General features: G+C 47.8%; 1 long non-coding RNA gene across 1 annotated transcript; it reads right to left on the bottom strand.

Moving 5' to 3' along the window:
* Positions 1-251: 251 nt before the first annotated feature.
* LOC134109785 (uncharacterized) lies at positions 252-5,811 on the bottom strand. Its single transcript, XR_009943180.1, has 3 exons — positions 5,281-5,811; positions 4,979-5,075; positions 252-4,458 (listed from the first exon to the last, which is right to left on the bottom strand). It is a non-coding gene; the product is annotated as an uncharacterized LOC134109785 (long non-coding RNA).
* Positions 5,812-6,013: the final 202 nt, after the last annotated feature.

Genomic DNA, 6,013 nt, shown 5'->3' with positions numbered 1-6,013 from the left:
ACTGAACGGGTTATTCAGGGTGCTGAAACAGCGCGATGAATGGCACGATGTGACAAAGCCCTTCTCAGGTTGAACAGAAAATGAGAACATTTCCACTCGACAAGAAATGTTGGGACTGTTCCTTTTAGAGACCCTTGAAGCACTAGGTATCAATCATTTAAATTCATGCTAGGAATAATACATTACCGGATAATTATATAGCTGGTGGAGAGTTAAATGAGAAAATTGGAGCTGAATTTTTTTTTAAAAAGAAAAGAAAAACACCTTTCAGGAACGACAGGAGCATAACTCGGAGTTTATAACATTACAAAGTACGCATGTTCTAGGAATTAAGGCAATACTTTGTTTCAAATTACATTTCCTCGCGTAAGCAACCGGTCACGGTTCAGCTCACGTGGAAAAAGTTTCATCCGATTCAGCACAGAACCCCGGGAAAACCGATTCAGCGCGCTGCACGTTGCACCAATTAAGTTGCAGCCCACCGGCGCCTCGATGCCTGCTTTTACAGCGGCATTGGTGTAAATACTGGGTACGTTCATCCACCAACACCCCCCCCCCCCACCATGTTTCCCCCCCCGTCGTTAATGTCGCACAAAAGGCAAAACGTGCCATATTCACCCTGCTTCCCTCCAACCCAATGGTTAAAGCCCTTTGCCTTTTTTTTTTTTACTATCTAATGCAATTGAATTCAACTGTGGCAAACGCCTCATGTGTAACGGGGGGGGGGGACTACGCGCTTTGGCACACGAGCTGAAGACATGAAGGTTAAAACTTTGTACACAGCCCACACGGTGGAGGTTTGCTCCTCCCGCACTAATACTGCGCTCTATTTGCGAAGGCAGCACCCATCACTGAACGCCCACGCGCCGCGTCAAATGGAGACCTTCCAATTTGAGATGATGGCGGCGGCGGCGGCGGAGGCCTTTTTGAAGGACTCGTGGCGCTTTAAAAAGCCACGCACTCGTTAGCCGGTGAGCAACTGCAGGAAACCTTGGGCCCCTCGGGAAGCGAAGTCGGCGAACGCGGCGCTGTTTACGCGTTCAGGTTCCGTTAATCCGCTCCGATTGTACTTGGAGGTGGACTTTCATTACATCTGGCGTGCACACAAAAGGGGCAGGAGCTGACACGGGGTGAAAAGGAAATGAAAGGATGGTTGGATGTACAGTTCCCTGGGAAAAATCTAACAAGACGTCCTTCACACGGATTGGAAGTTTAGTAGCTGAAAGTACCCAGAATTTATTAATAAACACCACAAAAGCAGGAGGAAAATCTTTGTTTTTTTTCTTTCTTTCGATTCAGGTGTGTTTTTCTCATGCTGATATAATTCGAACAAAAAAAAAAGTATAGGGACGATATAGAAGCTGTCATTTAGAAGCTAGAGCTTTGGAGAAGTACGCCTGTTTGCTCGATGTTCCCACTTGTCACCAAGTCTTTGTGCTAAGCTAAGCTAAAGTGAAACTACTACAGGAGAAGGTGACCAGGTGCTGCAGGTCACAGGAGAAGGTGACCAGGTGACCAGGGGCTGCAGGTCACAGGAGAAGGTGACCAGGTGACCAGGGGCTGCAGGTCACAGGAGAAGGTGACCAGGTGACCAGGGGCTGCAGGTCACAGGAGAAGGTGACCAGGTGACCAGGGGCTGCAGGTCACAAGAGAAGGTGACCAGGTGCTGCAGGTCACAGGAGAAGGTGACCAGGTGCTGCAGGTCACAGGAGAAGGTGACCAGGTGACCAGGGTGCCGGTAAAAAGGAACAGGTGCTAACATCTCTAAAGGAACTCATATCCATACTGAGCACATAAAGGGCACTTTGGCACTTTTCATTACTTGCTATTTCACAGGAGGAGATAGCAAATAGCTAATGGATGCTTTATCTGAGCTTGCATTTTTTTTGGAGGGGGGGGGGGGGGAATTGTGTCAAAGTCTGTGTCAAAGTCACACAAATCTCTTTGTTCTTGATGTGTCCAAAACAACCTATGAAAGTCTGAAAGTTCTCATCATCAAAAGCACACAAAAAACATGTTTTAGTAAAACATTACATCTAGTAAGACTGTTAGAAAATAACTCCATTTACATTCATTATGATCTGGGCCTCATGGGAAGAAATAAAATAAATAAAAGCAGAAAACAGCTGTGATAATGTCTCTGTAATAATATCATTTAGCCTTTAATGGAATTATTAGGACGCCCTGAAATGCCCGCCATCCTGCTTCCGCTCTTCCACACACGTGTGCCCGATGTTCGTTGTGCACGGCTGTGGACCCGCTCGGACCAGGCTACACGGCGCCAAGCGGCCCAAATGCAACCAGGAGTCCCCTTCACCCTCTGGACTGGGTTTCCCACTCCGTCGCACAGCGTTTCGGTGGCACGATACATTTGAATATAAATGATGCGTTTAGCGTTGGACGTGGACTTGGTTTGGGGGGGGCGCACACACACGCACACACACACACACACACACACACACACGTGTGCAAAGAAATACAAAATGGGTTCTATATGTCGGGGCCTGGAACTGTTATGTTGTGCTTCCTGTACTCCAACACAAAAAAAACATTTATCATAAACCTTTGAATAGAGCTTCTTTAACATTTACAAGTTATACAGTTACCAAATTGGTTTGACTTCTTATGCTTCCATCAGCTTTGATACTTAAGCGATGCAAAGGGAGACAACAAGAAGAGAAAAAGGAAGTAAATTCATCTTCAACGGAAAAAATAAGAAACAAGACACAAGTCCTCAAAACATTTTGTCATAACCAACAATGGACGGAATTTTTCATTTTCTTATTTTCTCTTTTTTACAATACAATTTTTTTTTTAAAAACCCCGCTGGTTAAGGTTATGGTCTCAGGTAGATCTTCCACAGTCAATCTTCACAGTTTGTGTAAAAGCAGAGAAACATTCCCGCTAGAGTAATAAAATATCATGACTACTATTATGGTCATTATTATCTTTTATTCTCATAGTGTTCCATATAAATGGTGGAGGACGGGGGCCCCAATGAAGGGCCTGCAGTCCCAAAGTTCCTGCTCTCCTCCCTGTACAAAGCAACGTTTTATTCAGCAGTTGTTCTTTTGTTTTAAAAAATGCTCGCCCATGGGAGGGGGGGTGGGGTGGGGGGGGGGGGGGGGGGAGAATTATGGGATCAGAGAGTGGAGAATTCATTCAATCAAGCGTCTTCATCCTCCTGCGCGAGCTCGTCGTCCTGCACAAAAAACAGACTTGTTCTGCCAGCACTTCCTGGTCAGCTGACCTCACACTGGACTCTGCATGGGGCAGAGGCTTCGGCGCATGCACACACACACACACACACACACACACACACACACACACACACACACACACACACACACACACAAACAGGCCACTGTTCAATCAGGAGTTAAACCCCCCCCCCCCTCTCCCGTGCTCCCTCAGCACTTGTGGGGCGAAATGAACATGTAGAAAATAGCCCATCGGAGGAAGCGTGAGCGGCGGCGTGTTTCGATGTCGAGTAACGGTCTCGCCGCGCGGTTTGTACTCTGAAGGCACTTTGTTTCATGGCAGAAAGTAAAGTGGCTTCCGTTCCACCGGCCGACGGAGTACTCCAGTCAGGCCCCACACTCCCCCCCACCCCCCCTCCCCCTCTTCTTCCTCCCCATCCCTCCTCTCCTCCTCCTCCTCCTCCTCCTCCTCTGGCCTGCGGTCCGGCTGATTGCTCCCCTGCCGATTCCTCCGGCATTCAATGTTCTGCCACCCTTCCGTCGGTTGGCCACTTGGACTCGTGAGCATAGTGTTAATAGATACATAGGCAGCTACAGGGGGGGGGGGGTTGGGGGGAGTCGTCGGATAAGCACACGGAACAAAATGTCGCCGACGGTTCAGCACCGAGCAGGTAGAGACGTGCCGAGGGTTTGAAGATGGAGATGAAGATACACAGAGAAAGGTCTGATTCCATGTGTTTGTAAGCCGGGAAACGCTGTTTCCTCTTCAAAAAGTCCGCAGCGTCTGTGCTCCGCTGCCTTTGATTATTTTCGTATTTCATAAAACTGTTCTTGTGCTTTACAAACAGTCCTCCTTCGACGCTCGTGAACTCTTTTTTTTTGGCAAAGTCCAGGCTTTATCCATCGGCCACCTGTCTTTGTGCTCGTAAAGACGTCCACCGTCCTGCGCCAAGGATGTTTCTGTAAAAGAGGTCTCTCTAAAAAAAAATTGCGCATCTTTTTTAAAAATCTTGAATTTTTCTCTCTCTCGTTAATTTCGGGCCTCCGAGGTCTAGCAGGGGACCCTTGCCGCTTCCAGGATGCATGAATCTTTGGTGATTGGATGCCGAGGGTACAGTCCTCAGACTGGTGGGTCTGAATCTTCGCCTCTGAGATGACGGGGAGGAGGGTCACCTCTGACCTCCCAGGAGGGTCACCACCAAGGTGACGCATAGCAGCCATATATGGGAGGACGTGGACGGAGCGTCGGCGCTCAGATCTGCAACGAGAAGAAAGGAAAGAGACAGAATATCATGGTACCAGTTTATTTTATATACATTTATGATACATATAAAGATGAAGCTGCAGCTAGCATCTGCTTAGCTTAGCTTAGCATGATGATTGGTGATTGGCCGGGTGGCTTTTGGCAACAAAACAAATACATTTATTTACCAAAAAAACTAATGCTTCAATGCACAATTAACCTGTATGATAGGATTAATTAATGAATATCTATGTTGCATGAAGTCACGTCATCTCAGATCGATACGCAGCATTCTTTGCATGACTCAAACTCCGAAGGCATCGACCTCGTCGCTCTGAATCAGAATCGATCCGAACGAAACGATTCATGAAAAGAAGACCTTGTATGGACCAAAGTCAGATGCCGGGTCATCTTCCACCGGTGACGTGAACAATGCAAATAGGATTAACCCGATTCACGTCCATGGCACGTTGGAAGGACGTTTGGAAATCTAGAGAGAAAGAAGGCGGGGCTCGGACGGGAGGAGGCTACTCACTGGGCGGTGGGTCTCGACACTCCCCTTCCTCCAGCGTGACGTCGTCGATGGCGATGTCCCCCTCGATGCCCGGGCCTCGGATACCCTCGAGGACCACCTGGGGGGAGGAGGGGGGAGTGGGGAGGCAGACATTTGTATATAAGAAAGATGAAGTGCACATTGCGAGTGTTTGTTTCAAACCGTCAGAAGTGGGAACAAAAAATGACTTTGAACAACTTGAGTCAAAACAAAGGGCGAAGGGGAACCGGGGGGGGGGGGGGGGGGGGGGGAGCGGCGCTGCTGCGTGTCGGGTCGTCTCTCACCTGGAAGGACGCCGTGGGACGGATGCTGACCTTCGCCTGCTTCCAGCGGTCGTTCTGGTTCCCGTTCAGCGACCACACCGGCGCCTCGGAGGCCGCCGTCTGGCCCTTCTGTTTCAGGTGAGCGTTTAGGGTTCCTGTTGGAGGGAGGGAGACGGTTTGGGAGACAGATCATGTGACGGTGGGTCATGTGAACTCTGTGAGAAGAACACAAGTCACGGGAGCGCCGAGCTAAAGGCTGTTTTTGGTTTTTCTCCCTCTTTCCTCCCCACTGATACAATGAAGCGGTTTGTTTTACTAAAGTAGGTCGTCGCTGTGACCTTTTCGGCCCACTTGATGAAAGCGTTATTATGTGCTGTTGTCTGTGGCAACGTTCTTGGTAAAAAATCCCAAACTGTCTGGTTCTCTGGGAAGCATCGGAAATGACCGCTTTTTGTGTGCTTTCCTGTTTTCTGTCTCCCACTCTGTCATTTTCAAGAAAATATCACAGTTTATTTGTGTATTGAGTGAATGAGTATTTGTCAACCCCCCCTAAAAAACGTAATCATTTGTCATTAAATTGATTATATAAAAGAATCTGAAAAAAAGTCAGAAAACTAGAAGGAATCTTTACCAAAAGTCTAGTTCATAACAGTATGAGACTTTAATGAGAATCTTCCTTATAAATTAAATATCCATAAAACATTACAATGAACGGAAAGTTTGAAATTCCAGCAATGCATCGCTCCTTTCTTGC

The sequence above is a fragment of the Pungitius pungitius genome, unplaced genomic scaffold (assembly GCF_949316345.1).
Source record: "Pungitius pungitius unplaced genomic scaffold, fPunPun2.1 scaffold_111, whole genome shotgun sequence".
Taxonomy (NCBI): Eukaryota; Metazoa; Chordata; class Actinopteri; order Perciformes; family Gasterosteidae; genus Pungitius; species Pungitius pungitius.
The sequence above is the reverse complement of the archived record's forward strand: the minus strand, read 5'-3'. Positions and strand labels throughout refer to the sequence as shown.